We start from the raw sequence: 17049 nt of genomic DNA, 5'->3' as shown, positions 1-17049 counted from the left end.
TTCATCCACAAAGATAAAATGGGTGTGAGAATCACAAACTGAAGCAAAAGATCAGTAAAAGACCAATGTCTGTAACACTTGAGCTGCAGGGCTAGCTGTGAGCAGAAGAGCTTTGTGTCTCCAAGCAGCATCTCTGATTGTCATAGCTCCTGACAGACCTCTTGTTCCAATACTTGCAAATCTAAATATCCACAAAATCCAACGAACAGCCTCTTCTGAGACAAGAAATCAGATCAGAAGCTGTGTAAGGTTTGGACACACAACTGTCTCAGGGAAATGGAAATGAGCCTTCCTGCTTTGAAAGCTGCCGGTTTGCTGGCAATTGCTCCATATTACCGTTACCTACTGTGAGGCTTGTGAAAAGGTCATGTGTTGGAATAACTCCAGAAGGCACACAAGATTTCTTGACGGATTCTGCACATTATGCAGGTGAAATGGGTGTTTCATTAGGCAGCAAGGAGAATACTGAGCTGGTGGGGCACATTATCAAAGGTTAGGTGAAGGACTTGCACCATTACAAGGATGGAGGCTGACAACTGCCAGCAATGAAGCAAACGACCAGAAGTAAAAAGCTACTAAAATAAAGAAAGATCAAGAGCAGGAAGCCCCTGCTTCAATGCAGAGGTGTGAGACAGACAGCTCTGCCTGTAAATGTATCACCATTTTTCTTCCCTTTGTTGCTAGTTTTAATAACAAGGAGCCCAACCCAGTCAACTCTAAACTTTCTGCCATTTGCACAACCGCAGACCCATGGCTAATTTAACAAATCATTGCAGAGCACATGTTTCATAAATGCTGTGTTTTATCACCTTGATGTATTGATTGTCTGTCAATCAATAGAGCTCCACGTGACAATGTTGACTCTCCTGACGACAATGGGCTGCACAGCAGAGCCACACACAGCAACAGCAGACTGGTGCCCTCAAGGTCACTGAGCTACTAACCTGATGAATGTCAGACCAAGTGGCCTTTCTGAATTATTTAGTGAGCATCCTCTGCTGCAGCATACCAGGGCACTGCACCACACTGGGATGCCACAAGAGGCTTCAGACTCTGCCACCCCAAAATGCTGCCCACAGGGACACAGACTGTGTCACACACCACCAGCCTGTCCTGGACCAGGGGGCCTGCAGGTCCCCACCACCACTGAGCCCATCCTGGCTCACAGCCACAGGCAGAATAATAGATTACTTTCCCATTGCTCTTTCTGACCACAGAAATGCAGGATTGGACACTACAGTGGTTTTTTCCTGCACTGTTCCCACACTCAGCCTGTAATTTGCAGAGCAATCCCCGCTGGCAGAGCCAGTGCTCCCAGCCCAGTGCCAGCACAGGATGAGCCCAGTGTGATCTCTGGGCACAAGGCAGTGATAAGCAGCTGAACAACAGGCTGGAGAGGGCACAGCTTTGCAAACACTGGATGGGAAAGGCAAGTTGACTGCAAAAAGCTGTTAGGGACAGGGAAGGGAAATGACCCTCTGTGGCAGGGTACAGCCCCACTCTGCCCAGCCGAACACCTGGCTCTTCAGGAGACACACAAGCATGTGCTCAAGGTATGGGGAAAACTCCTAGGAGAATCTGAGTCATGAAATACAGGTCAGGACTTCAAATGCAGATGAGCTTTGTATTTTCTTTATTCTTTTTGAGCAAGGCAGCAAATGCTTCCTCACGGCTCCCAATGCTAGAATCAGGGATGCCTTATCTCAAATAAAAATGAAATAGACAGAGAGGCAGAGAGACCAACATCAGACACAGATCATTAATCCCCAAACTTGGCCTCCTCCACTTTTCCTCAGGGTTGCCATTTGTACCTTCCTGCGGCTGCTGCCTGAGACCAACCACAACAGCCCCAGTCCTCCGGCTGTCACCACTGCTGCCTTCCACTCATTTTTGGCAGAGCCATGGGTAAGGATCTGTGCTGTCAGTCTGCAAGGAGGAATTTAGTTTTTAAAACCCCATTGAGCCCAGCAGTAGCTAACACAGAAGGGGAGGTACAGCCCATACACACTGCAGCTGATTCTGGAGACAATTTTCTGTGTTTCCTACCCACTCACCCAGAGAGACAGGCCTGACCCTGGCTGGCACCCTCTGGTGCACAGCCAGAGCTGGACAGTGAGGTGTGGCCATGAGCTCACACTGTGCTGTCCATGTCCTCTGGCAGCACTTAACCACACAAATGCAGGGATGATCAGCACACCGTGCTGATGCTCCTGAGCATCACTGCCTGGTACCCCAATCCCCCCAGTGGCAGGGTACCCCAAAAAAATCCTCACCCACTGATTATCCCTACTCCAGCACTACACGCCCTGGTGTGACACACAGAGCACACCAACAACAGGGTTTCATCAATCACTATCTCTTCCTCTCTCTCTTTTTTTTTAATCACCTTAATGTAAGAAGCTTTAGAGAGCTTAACACAATAAGGCTTTCATAGCCTCCAGCTTCCACTCGGCACTAATATGTTTTTTACTTTTATATGCTGAAATCAAATTTGTAACTGAATGTGAACAATCCAGATGCTCCCGTGGTTTTCTCCACTTTGCTAGCCTGATAGGCTTCTCATCTGAAGACTTTAATTGTGTCCTTTAATGATGTCTACAAAAGCCTCATTAAAGCAGTCTATCGTAATTCAAGCTAAATAAACTCAACACAGCTATTTCTGTAATCATATCTTTTTCTTGGGGCCTTTCCACAGACAATAAAATGTTCACTGAAAATACGTTACAAAGGAAATGCATAAATCTTCAGCTTATCTGGTGGTATGTTGTCCAAAGATCTAAACCTTTGATCAGCAACAAATTAATTTTCCATTTACACAAAATATAAGATGTATTTTCAGGATAACCAACTAACCCTGCAAGCCTGCACTGACGTGTGCCTTGGCAGCAGCTCAGGACTCCCTCGCTGCCACCCTTCTCACTGCCTGACACTGTCAGGGTCGCTGTCACATCAGATGATTTTTATTTTATTTTTTGGCTTCAAACCTGTCTAACAGGGTGTTTTGGGTCAGTGGTTACGTGCTGAGGATTTCTTGCCTTAAGTCACTGAGCTCTCCTCTGCACTAGTCATGCACTGCCTGGCCCCACTACCAAAGCTGTGCATTCTTCAGGACCAGAGGAATTCACCATCTCCATGCTCAGAGGCCAGTCTTGAGCCAGCCCAGTCCTGGACAAGTGACACAAGCCTGGTTTTTACCTCCTTAAACCACACTGTACACATCTCCCCTGGGTGCCAGCAGGATTTTGGTGCTTCCCTCCCTTTGGCTGGCACCACATGAGCGCCTGCTCCCAGTCAGGTCCTGCAGGGCTGCGCAAACCTCTGTCCCCGGACACCAGAAAAGGTCTGAGATGGCCATGCTGCTATTCCCACCCAGGAGACACAGAGCTTGCTGCTTGCACCCCAACTGTGTTAAATGCACAGGGAGGTGGCAAATCCAGCACGTTTTTGGATCCAGTCAATTCTCTCATATGATGTCGGGGGGGAATCGTGCACACTGGGTCATGAACAAGAAGGGGCTTTTGCAATGTCTTCAAGACTTAAATTTCCCAGTGTATCTGCAAGTAGAGGGAGATCAGACATGGTCAGGAATGCACCTGGCTCCTCACGTCCCAACAGAGCAATGAGAAGAAAGGTGCCCAAATGGGTTTTTATTTCACACCTGAGAACAAGAAGTTGCCCTGGATGATAGAAAACCAGCTAGTGCCAGGAGTTGGACTAGCATGTGCTGTTTCAGTGCCCCCCAAATTCCATAAGACTACTACAATCAAGCCAACCTTGATTTAAAAATAACCCTTCAAAACACAGAAAATAATAAAATTCTGGAAAGTGGCATCTCTATTTAAGCTTGGGTGGTTTCTCAGCCCCAGCCCTCTTAGCATCATGGCCCAGTGCCCTTCCTGGAATGCACAGAGAGGGTTGTCCTGTCTTAGGCAATGGCAAGGTTCCCAGCCTGGCTGTCCCACTGGTTGAAGCTAGATAGAGCTCCAGTATCCTCCAGACAGCCTGGCAACTGCACACACATGACAGGAGATGTTTGCTATTCTTCCCTTTGTTTTAATTAGTAATAACAACTTGTTATCGTGGCTTGACATTTGTTCATACTTAGGAATAAATTGCTTCCTTGAATGATATGCTGAGATTACAACAGGCTTTCTGTGTTTCTGTTGGTTTTAGTAGCTCATAACAAACCATGAAATTCATTACTCTTGCCACAAGCACCCACGAGATGTGCCAACCAGGGTGTGATTTATACACAGCTCAACTCATGGAAATTAAAAGGTTTTAATGTTGCCTGCAAGAAGTCCAGGGTTTGAAATTTTATACAGCTGAATTACAGGAAAAGAGAATCCCAGATGCAAGCCACTGCATTGTTTTATCTGCCTCAGGACTCAACATTAAAGTCAGAGTAAAAATAACTCACTAAATATTAATTAAGTATGTAATTTGGACAGCCTTTTTAGTGATAAGCCTTCTGGCCTGCAAGTTACTTCATTCTCATCTGTTTTTAACTGCTTTGAAGCTATTAAAAGGACAGTATTTAACAGCAAAACTTCTCTGCTACAATATAATTCGTCAAAGCATTCTCACTGAAAGGAATCACTAGAGAACAGCCTTACCATCCTTAATGGGAATGGGTTGTCAGTCATACTCCAGTCCCATCTCTCCATGCCGTGTCAAGCCTTGTACATCAAACCCAATACACAAATCGCCAGCTCCATCAAGATCATTAGAGCTGCTCAGCCCGTCAGGGAAAGGTCAGCGCGTCACTGCCTGCTCCAAACACAGCATCAATCACAGCCCTCATCAAAGGCAGCCTCAGCAGCAGCTGGAAACCTGCATCCCTTCCTCCTGCAGCAGCCTGTCATCCCCTAAACCTTCTTCTCTTCTTGTACAACACGGCCAGGCTTTTATCTTATCATCATCTATAGGGAAATGCAACTATATAGTCTGCTCTGGGAACAGGGGGATCAGTGGGAGTCAGCACCTGCAGGGAGGGATTAAGGCTGTATCACGAGAGGGCTGGCCAGAAATGTGGCCACTGATTCCTACACTGGCTCCCTCCTCCACAGGGTCCCACAGTGTACCAACTCCCCTGAATGGGTCCAGTGCAGGCAGTGTCACAAGAGCATCCCTTTTCACTGTGCCAGACCAGAGCCACACATCTGGAAACAGTCCTAGGGAAGGCTCAAAGCCATCCTGTAAGCCATCTCTCATCCTTGCAGAGAGATCACATTACCCTGCCAGGCTGCTGCTGGCCTTCTAGCAGCCTGAGCCTCAGCTGTGAGGCTTATGTGAGCCCACCAGGGCATCCTGCCCACAGCTCAAGCACCAGGAGGGGTGGAGAAACCCAACTGCTGGCAATTAACAGGGGACACCAGCATTATTGAATGCTATGGCTCCCACCAGCCACTGCTCCTTAAACATGACAAAACAACAGGGCATTTCTTCCTCTTTTTTCTCCTACCAAACTCTGTCAAACATCCAGCATTATCTTCAAAGGGCAAAGTGAAGATGTTTGCTAAACACGAGTAGACTAAGTACATCAAGCCTTTTAGAAGCAGCTATTGCTGCTGGAGACTTAGTGATCCCACTGTTTTGTGGCTCAGCCAGCTTCTTTGGAAGCTGAGCTTCTTTGGGCTGTTCTGCAAAGCCAGCACCTTGTGACAAGGCATAACCCCTCCCCAGGGAAACAAAAAACAGGTGGGCATCCAAGGAGTGGGGCTTTCTTTCTGCTGAGTGTTTAACTTAGAGTGTCTCCTTGCAACAAAACAACAGCAGTTTGGGGTCAGCTCAGCAGCTGACTGAAGGCAGGGTTAGCCAGGCTCCTGCAGCAGGGAGTTGGAGCTATTTCTGGAAAATTGTGGATGGGTTAAAGCTGGGAATCTTCCTGTAGCATGCCCTGACTGGAGGGGACTGCTCTGACCAGTAGTTGGCCTGGTTGCACTGGTACAGGGAAAAAAGAAATAAAAAAAGTCAGAAGAAAGTTCTCTTCCCTCTATCCCAAACAAGCTGGCATGTTCCAGACCAGGGTGGCTCACCCGGCTGTGAGTTTCAGGAATGTGGAGTTGCAGAGTAAGGGCAACACCTCCCCTTTCCATGGCCTTAACTCAAGGCAAACAGCCCAACCCCCAAACCCCTTCTCTGTACAAACTGCGAGCATTCCCTCATGTCAGTACAGAGAAGCGGAGCGGGAGCACCGTCAGGCTCTCTGGGGTAATGAGCACTTCAAACTTACCTCAAAGGGATGAGCAACCATGGATGGCCAACCTGACAGATGGGGGAAGAAGGGGAGCTCAGATACCAGCGAGACGATTGTAATTAGTGTAATAAGCAGCAATTGCAGCCCAACAGCTGCCTTACCCTCCCGAGCGTCTGCAGCACGCACCAGCACCAAACCATGGCCAAGGATTTTGACACTTGCTGCACTCTGAACGTCTCTGCTGTGAAAAAAGTTCTGACTTTGATAGTTTGCATTCTACACAAGACGCAGAGCAGAGCATGTACGTGCTTTTCCAGCCTCTTCACGTCCACCTGAGTGAGCAGCACCGTGTGCTTACAGAAGGGACATGAAATTTGGTTTAGTTTTGATGTCAACTATGATTTTGCCTGTGACTTTGACCAAAATGTTGTTTCCTCTATGTTGAGGCAAACCTGCCATACTCGACTTTCTGAAGTGCCCGAAGCCCCAGAGATAAGCTGTTCTACACAAAATGGCAAAACATGACAAAAACAATTTTAGGTGGGCATAAACAACCATCCTCCACTGATGGGTATTTGTCTGATGTCCTTCCCTGACACATCTTTAAGCTAAATTCTCTTGAAGCACGACAAAGTTGGCAGTAAGCATATAGCACAGAAAAAACTATGCTCTTCCACCAGTTTTAGGAGCTGGATCATCATCTACAGTCAGCACAAGGCTTACAAATCTGCTGATGTGACAAGCTACAGGACCTAAATTGCAAAAATATGCTGTGGCTTAGACCCAGACTATTCTGAGTAATTTCTGGTGCTCAAGCTCCAGGAGGGAATGCTCTTCTCACTTCCTCTCTGCTATCCCTTGGTCTAATGGAGGTGGTCAGGGGAAGCAGTCAGATCCTCAGGGTATCTGCATATTTTGGCAGTAGTTAAAGATTCAGTTACCAATGATTTTTAGTGAGTGCTAAGACACAGGGAAAGTATCTGCTGTGATGATATTTGGAGGTATGAGCTCTAAGCTCTTCAAGCAAGGGACTGTTCCTGCAGTGCTTAAGAAAATGGGAGTATGAAAACAACAAATAAGGACAAGCTGGGAGAGCAGAAAATGTTTATGTTGAGTAAATTTAACCCCTCACGAAAGGAAGAAGCCAAGGCTGGGTGGGAGAGTTCAGGAATGACTGCAACCAGGAGGTTTGAATGTTCCCTGAATGACCAGTAGGCACTGAAAAGTCACAGGCACATTAATCAAAGCCATCTAAGTGGGATGCCACACAAGGCATCCTGTGAGAAACAGGACAAACCTGACTGCCATCAGGACCTCCTTTCTCATACAAAGGACAGGGGAAAGGTATCAGGAAGCTAAGACGACGGCTACAGTCACACCTTTCACTTGCTGCTCTGCTGAATGGTTCCAGTGGAAATCAATGGGGGTTTCAAGCACATAAATGGATCACAGAGACATCCACATTGAATCCATTTGCTAATTAGTCAAGATTAACATTTATTTTATCCAACAGGCATTCGGTTAAAGGAGGTAATTCTTTCTCTGTATGTCCCTTTTACAATTGTTAAAAACTAGGACAAAGCTGTCTCTTGATTACAGGAATCCTAAAAGGAAATTTCTTTACACCAGGGGATGTGCCTGTGGGCATAGCCTGATCTGGGCATGTCACTTGCTGTGGCTGGACAGGGCCAGCATCATGGACCTTCAGCCCCTAATCCCAAATCTGGCAGACCACTGCAGCTTTTGACACAAGCCTGAGGCCAGTCTTGGGCTCACAGTACTGGTCCAGAACAAGGCATCCTAAAATCTAACACAAGACCCCTGTGTCACCACAAAGGGAAATTTAAACTAAATCAGGCTGCTACTGCTTCATACATCCATTTACACTGTGGGAAATCTAAGATACCTTGCTGTGATCCTGTATCTGAGGATGCAATGGCCAGCAAGTGAATGTATTTCAACCATTTAAATAGCTTCACTTCACAAATATAAGAAACACTTTTGATTTATAGCACCAGAGTAATTTGATACCTTCTGTGCTGTTAGTGAAGCAAGCATTAATAGCATTTTATCATCAGTTCTAATCTTCCTGGCATCATTTCATGCCCACAGAAAACTCACTCTGTAACTCTGTACCTACAGATCGTGCTGGATGAGGCCCCTGGCCACAGCTGGTTTCCAGCACTCTGAGAACTCAATCTCTGCTAATCCCAGCCCTTTACATCAACTCAGAGCAATCTAAAAAGGAGACATATGAAGTCACTTAGGCTTATCTCTCTAATTGCCTGCCTGCAAACCAGGGGTTCAGTGTCAGCCACTTGCACTCTCATAAGACACAGCAGCCAGAAAAATCTGACCTAAAATATTCACCGCAAGCATTCTGAGAACGGGAAGTGAAACTACCAAAACCCTGCTCACTGCTGCAGCTCCAAGTGCAATGCCAGCTACGAGGGACACATCTGGTAACAAAGGCAGCGTTCATGCCTTTCCTCTGCTGCAGCCCTTTCCAGGTCTGTGGCTGTGCAACAGACTCCAATTCTCTCGGCAGCTTTCTTAACTGCCCAGTGCTAACAGAGTGAAAATGGTAATGAATACTGTCCCATAAATACTTAATGCACATTTTCCTGCGAGTCCTGCTGTGATTAAATAGCCACCTCATTAGTCAGTACCATCTTTCTTTCTTTTTTATCTGTGCACGAAATACCAAGAGTTGGAACTATACCCACACAATCGAGCTGCTGGAAACATCACTGCATAAACCAACACCAACAGGGCAAAATCCAAACACAGATTTCCAAGGAATGCAAAGAGAAATCGAACCCTGTTAAGAGCAAATATTTCCTCTCAGCTACCTCCTCCCAGGATCAGCAGAGGAAGAAAAGCAGAAGGGACAAGCCTGCAATATATTTTCTTCTTGAGTCTAGCTTATTTGGCTTTACTGTCTTTTTCCATTGCATTGGAGGTCCCTGTGACAGTGGGGGTCCACTGCAGATATCCTGTGGATACATGAATTCCTGGGTACCACTCTGGGGCTGGCTCTGCCCTGACACCAACTCCTGAACAGCTGCAACAGGAACTCTGCTGTTCTCCCTCATCTGCGGCTTGGAGAGTGTCCATGATTTGTCCAAGGTTGCACAAGCAATCCAGGACAGACACGTAAGGGACATGGATCACCCAGAGGCATTGCTATATCAGTGACCATGCTGTCCAAAGCATAGCTGACCACAAGATCCACCACGCCTGCTTGCACAACACCATGACAGTCATTTACCAATCACAACATAAAAATATTAGGATATTGTTTTCATTAGAATTCCTGTATTTGAGTCCTTCCCACCAACCCTCAGCTATTTCACAAACCAACCTGAAAGTTGCAATTCCCCTGGGATACCCAAGACCACAAGAGTAATGCTGAGAGCCCAGAGTCAGCTGGGGTTGGCAGCACTGGGGTTGGGGGTTTGTGTGTGCTGCCAGACGTGACACGTGGGATTTCCAGCACTGCCATCCAAGCAGGTCTCAGCTGGAGTGAGTGCTGGTGCTGGAGACATGTCTCTGCTGCTCTCTGTGGTTTTGCTTTGCAGGGCAATGCTCTGTCTTTCACACAGGCCATGGGAAACGTTTCCTCTGACAGAGGAAAGTTGTACAGTCCAAATTCATGCCAAACGGCTAAAAATGTAGAAGACTCAAAGGACTAAAGCTTGTGTACGTCAGAACTTTTGGTAATTCCTCCTATGTACAAAATTTTTTGGCACAGATGCTTCCTTCAATGTAACTGAAGGGCAAGCATTTAGTTCCTTTTTAGCTGGGAGAGTCCCAGCTCCTGTCCCTCTGATTTAAATATGGAAGCAGGCTCATTACACAATATGTGTTTCAGCGAGTTCTGCACCAGGGAGAGTGTGAAGCTAAGGCTAACGAAGGGAATATCATTAAAGTAATAAACAGAACTAAAGCAGGAACAAATAGACTGGTCTGAAGCACGGGCTGCTGCCACATGTATCACAAGGAGTCTCCAAAGAGAAAGAGACTCCATTTGAGTCTCTTTGAGATGCAGGAAAAAGCGCAGCAGAGGATGGTGTGTGGGGAATACTGGTGAGGAACTGGTGCCAGCTGGAGAGGTTGCTCTTGAAGTGCTGTGTGGAGACAGTGGGCAGCCAACATAGTGCCATGTGCTAATGCATGGGAAATGTAAAGACCACTGGCGATTAAAAGGTGCTTTATCCCCTTCAGAACTGGTCCTGAGATACAACCCCAGCCTCAGTCAGCTAATACACACAAACAGGGCTTTCAAAGGACCTCTTCAACTCATTTTGTTTGTCTGCATGACATGCCAGGAATAAATGTACATCTACATCTAATTTCAAATTCATGCTGCCAGGAGAGTCAGCCCACAAGAAGCACCAACATCTCCTGGAGTCAGAACTGCAGATGCCTGCACATTTCCACTGCCACCCTTTAAAAGAGAAAAAAAAAAAAAAGAACGTTTCCCCCCTTCTCTGGGTGAGCAAATAGAGTAATTTAAGGTGTAAGTAGATGAAGTAGCTAATTAAGGAAATAACCGATAACTTAAATCAAGATCATTAGAGGAAGCAGCATGTTGCTGCCATTACTTAAATGGCAGCTGAGCTAAAACATGCTCACTCAACCTGAGACTTCAAAATCTACAGTCAGCCTGATCCACACAGGGAGAGCTTCCCATGTCACCCCACCACTGGGGCCAAAGCCACTGAGGAAAACACTCAAATCTCCTGGTAATTTCCTACAGTCTGAACATTTAATCATCCCCAGCCACCACCATAAAAATCCCAAGTGAATGATTCACATGTTGAGAGAAATTTGCAATAAGCAGCAGCAGCAGGATATTCTGCCCTAAGAAGTAGCCCCTGCCTGGTTTTGGCAGTGGGGAGAACAAACCCTCTGCAGAAATAAATTCAAACACGTTGGGCCATATGAATTTTGCTTCTGGCATCTTGTGCTGACTGTGCCCCTCAGCCAGCTGCTCCCAGGATGGACTCTGGGATTTCTCTACCCACCCCCAAAGGGTGTTTGCACACCAGTGCCACATCTCTCACTAATTGTTCCACCAGTTGTACAGACAAAACATCTGCTGAAGGAGGGAAGGAATCCTAAAGTACACAAATAATTTGCACTGCCTAAACAAAGGCAAATAGAGGATGCTGTTAAACCCCCACCCCCCCACCCAGCAAACAGACCCAGGAGCTCTGCCCACAGGCTGCGGCTTCCTCTGCCTTCTCCAGCAGGAATGAATCCTTGTTTCCAACCAAAACCGCAGTTTGTTACAAACACAGCCTCCTTCTGTTTAATTCCTAAATTATCCTAAAGCAACTGAATTCAGCAAGTTGATTAAGTACTTAAAACACTTTGTTTCCTTCAAAAGAAGCTTTTGTTTTGCCTGAAAGAAAATTGGAGTTTTTCTCCTGAATTCATATTAACAAAGGCATAAGAAATCCAACATCCCAAAGTTAAAAAACCCCTTTATCCTGCATTAAACACAGCTGCCAAAGACCCAAAATCTGCATTCTGTCATTCCACACATATCCTTGCAACAGCTGAGAAGACACACAGCAGGTCTGGAAACTCAGAGCTGAAGATAAGCTGCAGCCTCCCGCGGGGTTTTACTCTTCATGGGTTTTAAAGAGAGTGAAAACTCAGGAGCAGCTCAGGGACTGGCGACAGAAGTCACGTCTGCATCAAGGAAAAGTTTTACTGTGTCCAGATATTCAGCCAAATATTAGCAGAGGATAGAGCACAGCCCTACTCCTGTGCCTGACCCCCGACAGCCCCTGGGCTCTGCCTGCAAAGGGAACCGATGCTCTCAAAGGCAGGCAGGAATCAGAGCTGAAAGAGAAAACCATCTCCTAAATGGTCTAAACATTGGTAGAGCATTAAAGCCTCTTATACTTTCAGATGCTGTAAACGGGGCGAGATTACTTACCCCGGCTAAACAGGCATTCACAGGCTGGAACAGCCCCATGGAACGGGTGAGAGCAGGGGCAAGGAGCGGCAGGACAGACCCCGGAGCATCCTCGGAGCTGGGGCTGCCTGTGCCCTGCCAGCCGCTGTGGTCATCTGGGGAGGGCAGGGCCCTGGCGCTGCCCCGGCTGCCGGAGCGACGCCCACCGCAGCTTTAGCTTATTGGAGAAAATCCTAAACCCCGATCCAATCCTGTCCCTTTACCCAAATGGAGCTCTCTGCAGAGACAACATCCTTCGCAGTTTCGACTAGCGGTATGAAAGCAAAGTTACCTTGCCAATGTATAAGTCACACAAAGAGAGGCAATAAAAATCCACCCCCATGCTCAAATTTATTTCACCTCTTACTCACAAAAAAAGTTTCTTATTTACTTACTAACAGCCATGTGAGAGCATTGAAGAAAGCTGACAACTCTCAGCCTGTATCACCAGATGAAAAATCAGTATGGCAAACATCAGGATGCCAATAAAAGCACTGCTTGTAAGAAAGCCTACCAGTGCTCCAGCCACATCTGGGGCAGGACTGTAACACGTATGGAGAAGGTTTGCAGAAACCATCAGCACATGGGTCCTGAAGTTATACTGAATTTCACAAAGGTAACTGCATCTTAAAGTGCTGCTGGCAAACAGCCTGGCCGGCCAAAACATACAGTTTGCCTTTTATTTTTCAGCCTGGTGCAGACACTGACTGTAGAGACGACTTTCTGTGTGCTATACACACACCTAGAGGCTTGACCCTGATTGATACTATGGCTGCACTGGTTCTGTGTTTCTGGTCTCAGAAAGCACAGGGCTACAGGCAGCAACCTGGAAACCTGCATTCATTTGCAAACAACCGACAGGCAGGGACAAAAGCCTCTGGTGCAACTGCACATTGCTGCACTCACTTACAGATGTGCAACCCTGGAGCAGCTCCAGAACGTGGGCTGGCATCTGGGTGACCTCTGAATGTGGTCACACAGCTCCTCCAAGCGAGGGGGGAGCCAGTGGTCTGCACTCCAGGTGTCCCGGCAGACAGGCAGCAGAATCCAGATGTGGGCAAGCTGCCCCAGCCCTAGCACAGGCTGGGGATTCAATGAGGTCTATTCATGGAAGAGTGAGCAGGGCTTCCAGGAACACAGAGGAAGCATTTCGGAGAGGTATTCCCATTGCAAGTCCAATAAGCCTCTTTGCAGTCTAACCCCACCACCACTGCAAGCTTTAAATATAGAAGTAATCAAAATGTACGTTAAAAGAAGAACTTAGAACTTGGCAGTGTTAATCTAAGAAACATTCCACTGGGGAGCGGGGCTGGAAGAGCACTGGCAGCCTCGGGGAGGGCTGAGCCTGGCTCTCCAGGAACAAAAGCAGCTTACAAACCAGGTTTGCCACGTGAGAGCCTAATTAGAGACCGAAGCCCACACAGCAAACAGACAGACTACAGAGGAAATTGGAGCCTAATTTACATGGAGAACGATTACTTACTGCAACCAATTAGTGTCAAGCTGACTGACAGACTACCCAAAATATATTCTCCCTACCCTCCCCTGCAAGTCTGAGTTTTCCCCACTGTGTCATTTAACCTGGGTTGTGTGGTAGGTGAGCACCTCAGCACTAGACATGGGACAGCAAATAGGGACCTTCTGATCTTCCCCATAACAAACACAGAGTTAAAGCCACCCTTGTGCCACCTGGTGCCAGCCTCAGCTGAGCCAGAGACAGCACCATCAGAGATCAGCGTAATGTACTTTTCCCCCTGGTCTTAAATCCTTGAATGACATCCTGAAGATCCCAAAATTTAGTATTTTGGAAAGGTGTTCATCCTTTCCTGAGCATGTATTCCGCACGGGGACTTTCACACCTTCATAGGCTACCACACAGTAAAACTTTAGATAAAGGCTGTGTCCTCTTTGGAAGGAGGACACAGTTTCCAGAGAAACTCCTCCTTGGCTGACACAGCATAGGGGTGCCCATGGTCCCACCAGTGCCTCTGCTGGGCAGGGACATCACCTTCATTGAGGGCATCATCTCTCTCCAGCTGCCCTGGAAGAGGACTACTTCATCACACTTCCCAAAGTACAAGCCTACTGCTAGTTCTGCATAAAACCTGCCACTCCTCCCTATCAATTAGTACCCAAACTGATAAGCAGACTTTAAAAACTCCTGAAGTGCACACATGGAAGTGAGCAAATGCCATTTACCTTCCTTTTACTCTTACAAAAGGAACAGCTCATTCTATCATCATTTTTCCCTTCCCAGCACTATACTCATTATTAACAGGACTGACTAATTGCTGTCCTCTCTTCCATGCCCTGGCACATGCATTTGGAATGCACAATGACAAGAGCATTTCAATGCAACTTGCTGTGTTATTCTTCACAAATTCCTAAGTGTGGTCTGTCTGAGCAGCCTGTCTGACTACTCATCAGAGAGCTCTTGTGTACACACACTCAGGCACACAACAACCACATTCTGGGTATTTGAGACCAGATAATCAGCCCTTCCTTTGAGAAACACCAATATAAAGCATATTTAACGACTTTATGAGTCTTCTGCATGGATGAAATAAACATTTTTTTTAATCTCTGCAGGCTGCATGGATAGATGGCATTTTTAAAAGCAGGTTATCCTAAAAAGAAAACCTGGAGGAAATGCTTGGTGAAGTTTAGTAGCTGTTTGGTAATATCTGCAGATAGTCAGGACCTCAGATGGGGTAAAGCATCAGCAGGAACCCTTTGAATTTCAGCTCACTTCACATCAACGGTGCTAAATCAACTTACACAACAGAAGTCCCATCAAGAGAGGTAATGCAGGATCATCCCACCTGGGTGTCTTTTGGATACAGACACCAGAAAGGTTGCAAATCCCGGCAGCTCTGGTCTCCCTCTCTGCTAAATTAAAAGTCTCTGTTAGTTACCGAGTGGATGCAATGAAAATGCATGTGTGCTCATGCTCCTGAGAATTAGGCTGCTAATCTGGTGTTTGTGCTCCTGGAGTTTATCTCCTCCACACCTCCCATCTCCCCAGGGAATGGCCTTGCTGCCACTTTATCTGCAGCTCTAAGGACAACACACGCTGCTTCGTTTCTGAATTCCCCTCCAGTGCTACCCCTGAACCAAGCCCTGCAGAGAGGGGGGCTCCAGCAGCTGTAATTCCCATTAATTCCCCTTATGATTAAGAGGTCAGCTCACTCCACCCTGATGACAGTGGTTTTCGGAAGTCTAACTCTGTCAAAATTATCTATGCATAAAAGACAATCATTACAGGCACAAACGGCTCGCTGAGACTTTTATCAGCTGTGTGCTTGCTGCTCGCTGTTGTGCCACTAATTTAGAGAGGCACAGGCTTTAGAGAGAGTGGGGAAGGCTTCAGCCTCACTGCTCTGCAGTGGCTCCAGGCACAGGAACCTCTCTTCTGTGGTTTTGATGTTGATTATAAAGCTGTGGAGGCAATCACTCTTGGAGAGGGGCAAGGGCAGGTGGGAGTGCAGGAAAATTACAGAAACATTCTTCTGAGTGCATCCCATTAGGGTTGGTGGCAATTACACATGCTGATCAAGGAGGCGGGCTTCCCAGAACTGAAATTACCGGGCTCTGAAATTACCAGGAGGGAAGGGAAGGTGAGAGAAAGAAGGAAAAAAGGAAAAAAAAACTGAAGCAGCAAAGTAACCCTCAACTACGGCCACAGACATCCCCTGGCTGCCTGGGAGCAGGGACAGGAGAGCCACCTCCTCCCTTCAGGCAACCCCTGCTGGTAGTCACTCAGGGGAGACCCACAGAGATAAAAGGCAGTAAGGCCAGTTGAAAAATGCTTGTAAAAACACTAATGGTCTCAGGTCCTTCTGAGCCACCTCAAGCACTGCTAAATCACTTTTTACTTGCTTTCTGTTGCATTTTGCTTAGGTTTATACTGATGCACTGCACATCCTGTGTGCAGGTCAAAATCTGTGTGGATCCACCAGCTAACCCACAATGCAGGCATCACTACCAGGCTCTGCAGGTTGTTCTTCCTCTCATCTTTCCACTTTTTTCACTAGTTGCACAGGAATAAATGAAGAAACCAACTTAACAACACCTTCCTTTCAATACACACTATTGGGAGTGACTGTAGTAATAAAAACCAGAAGGAAAAGGCAAGAATTTTCATTGCAACCACTGTGCAGCCTTGCAGTCCTGACCCTGGAACTCCTGACAATGTGTCACCACACATTATTAAGAAATATTCATATTAATCCCAACTGTAAAGCTCTGCTTTCAGCCAATTAAACTGCCTGAGCAGCTGAGCTCTCCTGGAGACCTTTGTACTCTCCTTTATATTTTTTTTAAATGCTCTCTTAGGGAAAGGAATGGTTTCTGCAGAGATGAGCCACCCAGCTCCTTCCAGCCCCGCCGTGTGTGTATAAAATGTTCTTGGCTGCTTTCAAACATTGCACATTAATCTGTGCTATGGAGCCTGTCTCCTTCAGTGTTCCATCATTTCTCTTTGAGACTGGTGAGACAGAACTGTTCCACTTGGCATCACATACCCTCCCTGCCCCCTTCCCAGGTTTTCTTGGTGTTTTTTTTTTTTTTGTTTTGTTTGTTAGCTTTGGGGTTTTTTGGTTTAGTTTTTTTTTTTTTTGCATTACCACAATAGCTCACAAACCACCACCCCTGGTACATCTGGACCTGAAGAATATATTGCTGTAGCAGCTCACAGATATATGAGACAGCCTGGGTGTTCAGGGAAGATTATGGTTTTAGCACTTCAAATTATGAAAAATACCAGTGCTTCCTTCCTGCAGCTTAGGACACATAACTTCTTTCTCCCCCCACCATTCTTTGCCTATGTCTTAACCTGGAGGGACAGGAACTGCTTCTTGAGTTAAGGGCTGCTGGAAAC

At 46.7% G+C, this 17049-nt stretch overlaps 1 protein-coding gene across 2 annotated transcripts in view; it reads right to left on the bottom strand.

Moving 5' to 3' along the window:
* PRICKLE2 (prickle planar cell polarity protein 2) overlaps positions 1-17049 on the bottom strand; it is a 103534-nt gene that overhangs the window by 45143 nt on the left and 41342 nt on the right. Inside the window, exon 1 of one of the 2 annotated variants that reach the window (XM_018915211.3) lies at positions 12153-12236. The exons of the other annotated variant lie outside the window; for it this stretch is intronic. The gene's annotated coding sequence lies outside the window, so the exon portion shown is untranslated. Of the gene's footprint in view, positions 1-12152; positions 12237-17049 lie in introns of those variants that run through there. 2 annotated transcript variants of the gene reach the window in all.

This window comes from Serinus canaria, chromosome 12 (assembly GCF_022539315.1).
Source record: "Serinus canaria isolate serCan28SL12 chromosome 12, serCan2020, whole genome shotgun sequence".
Classification (NCBI taxonomy): Eukaryota; Metazoa; Chordata; class Aves; order Passeriformes; family Fringillidae; genus Serinus; species Serinus canaria.
This window is presented reverse-complemented; position numbering and strand designations above follow the sequence as displayed.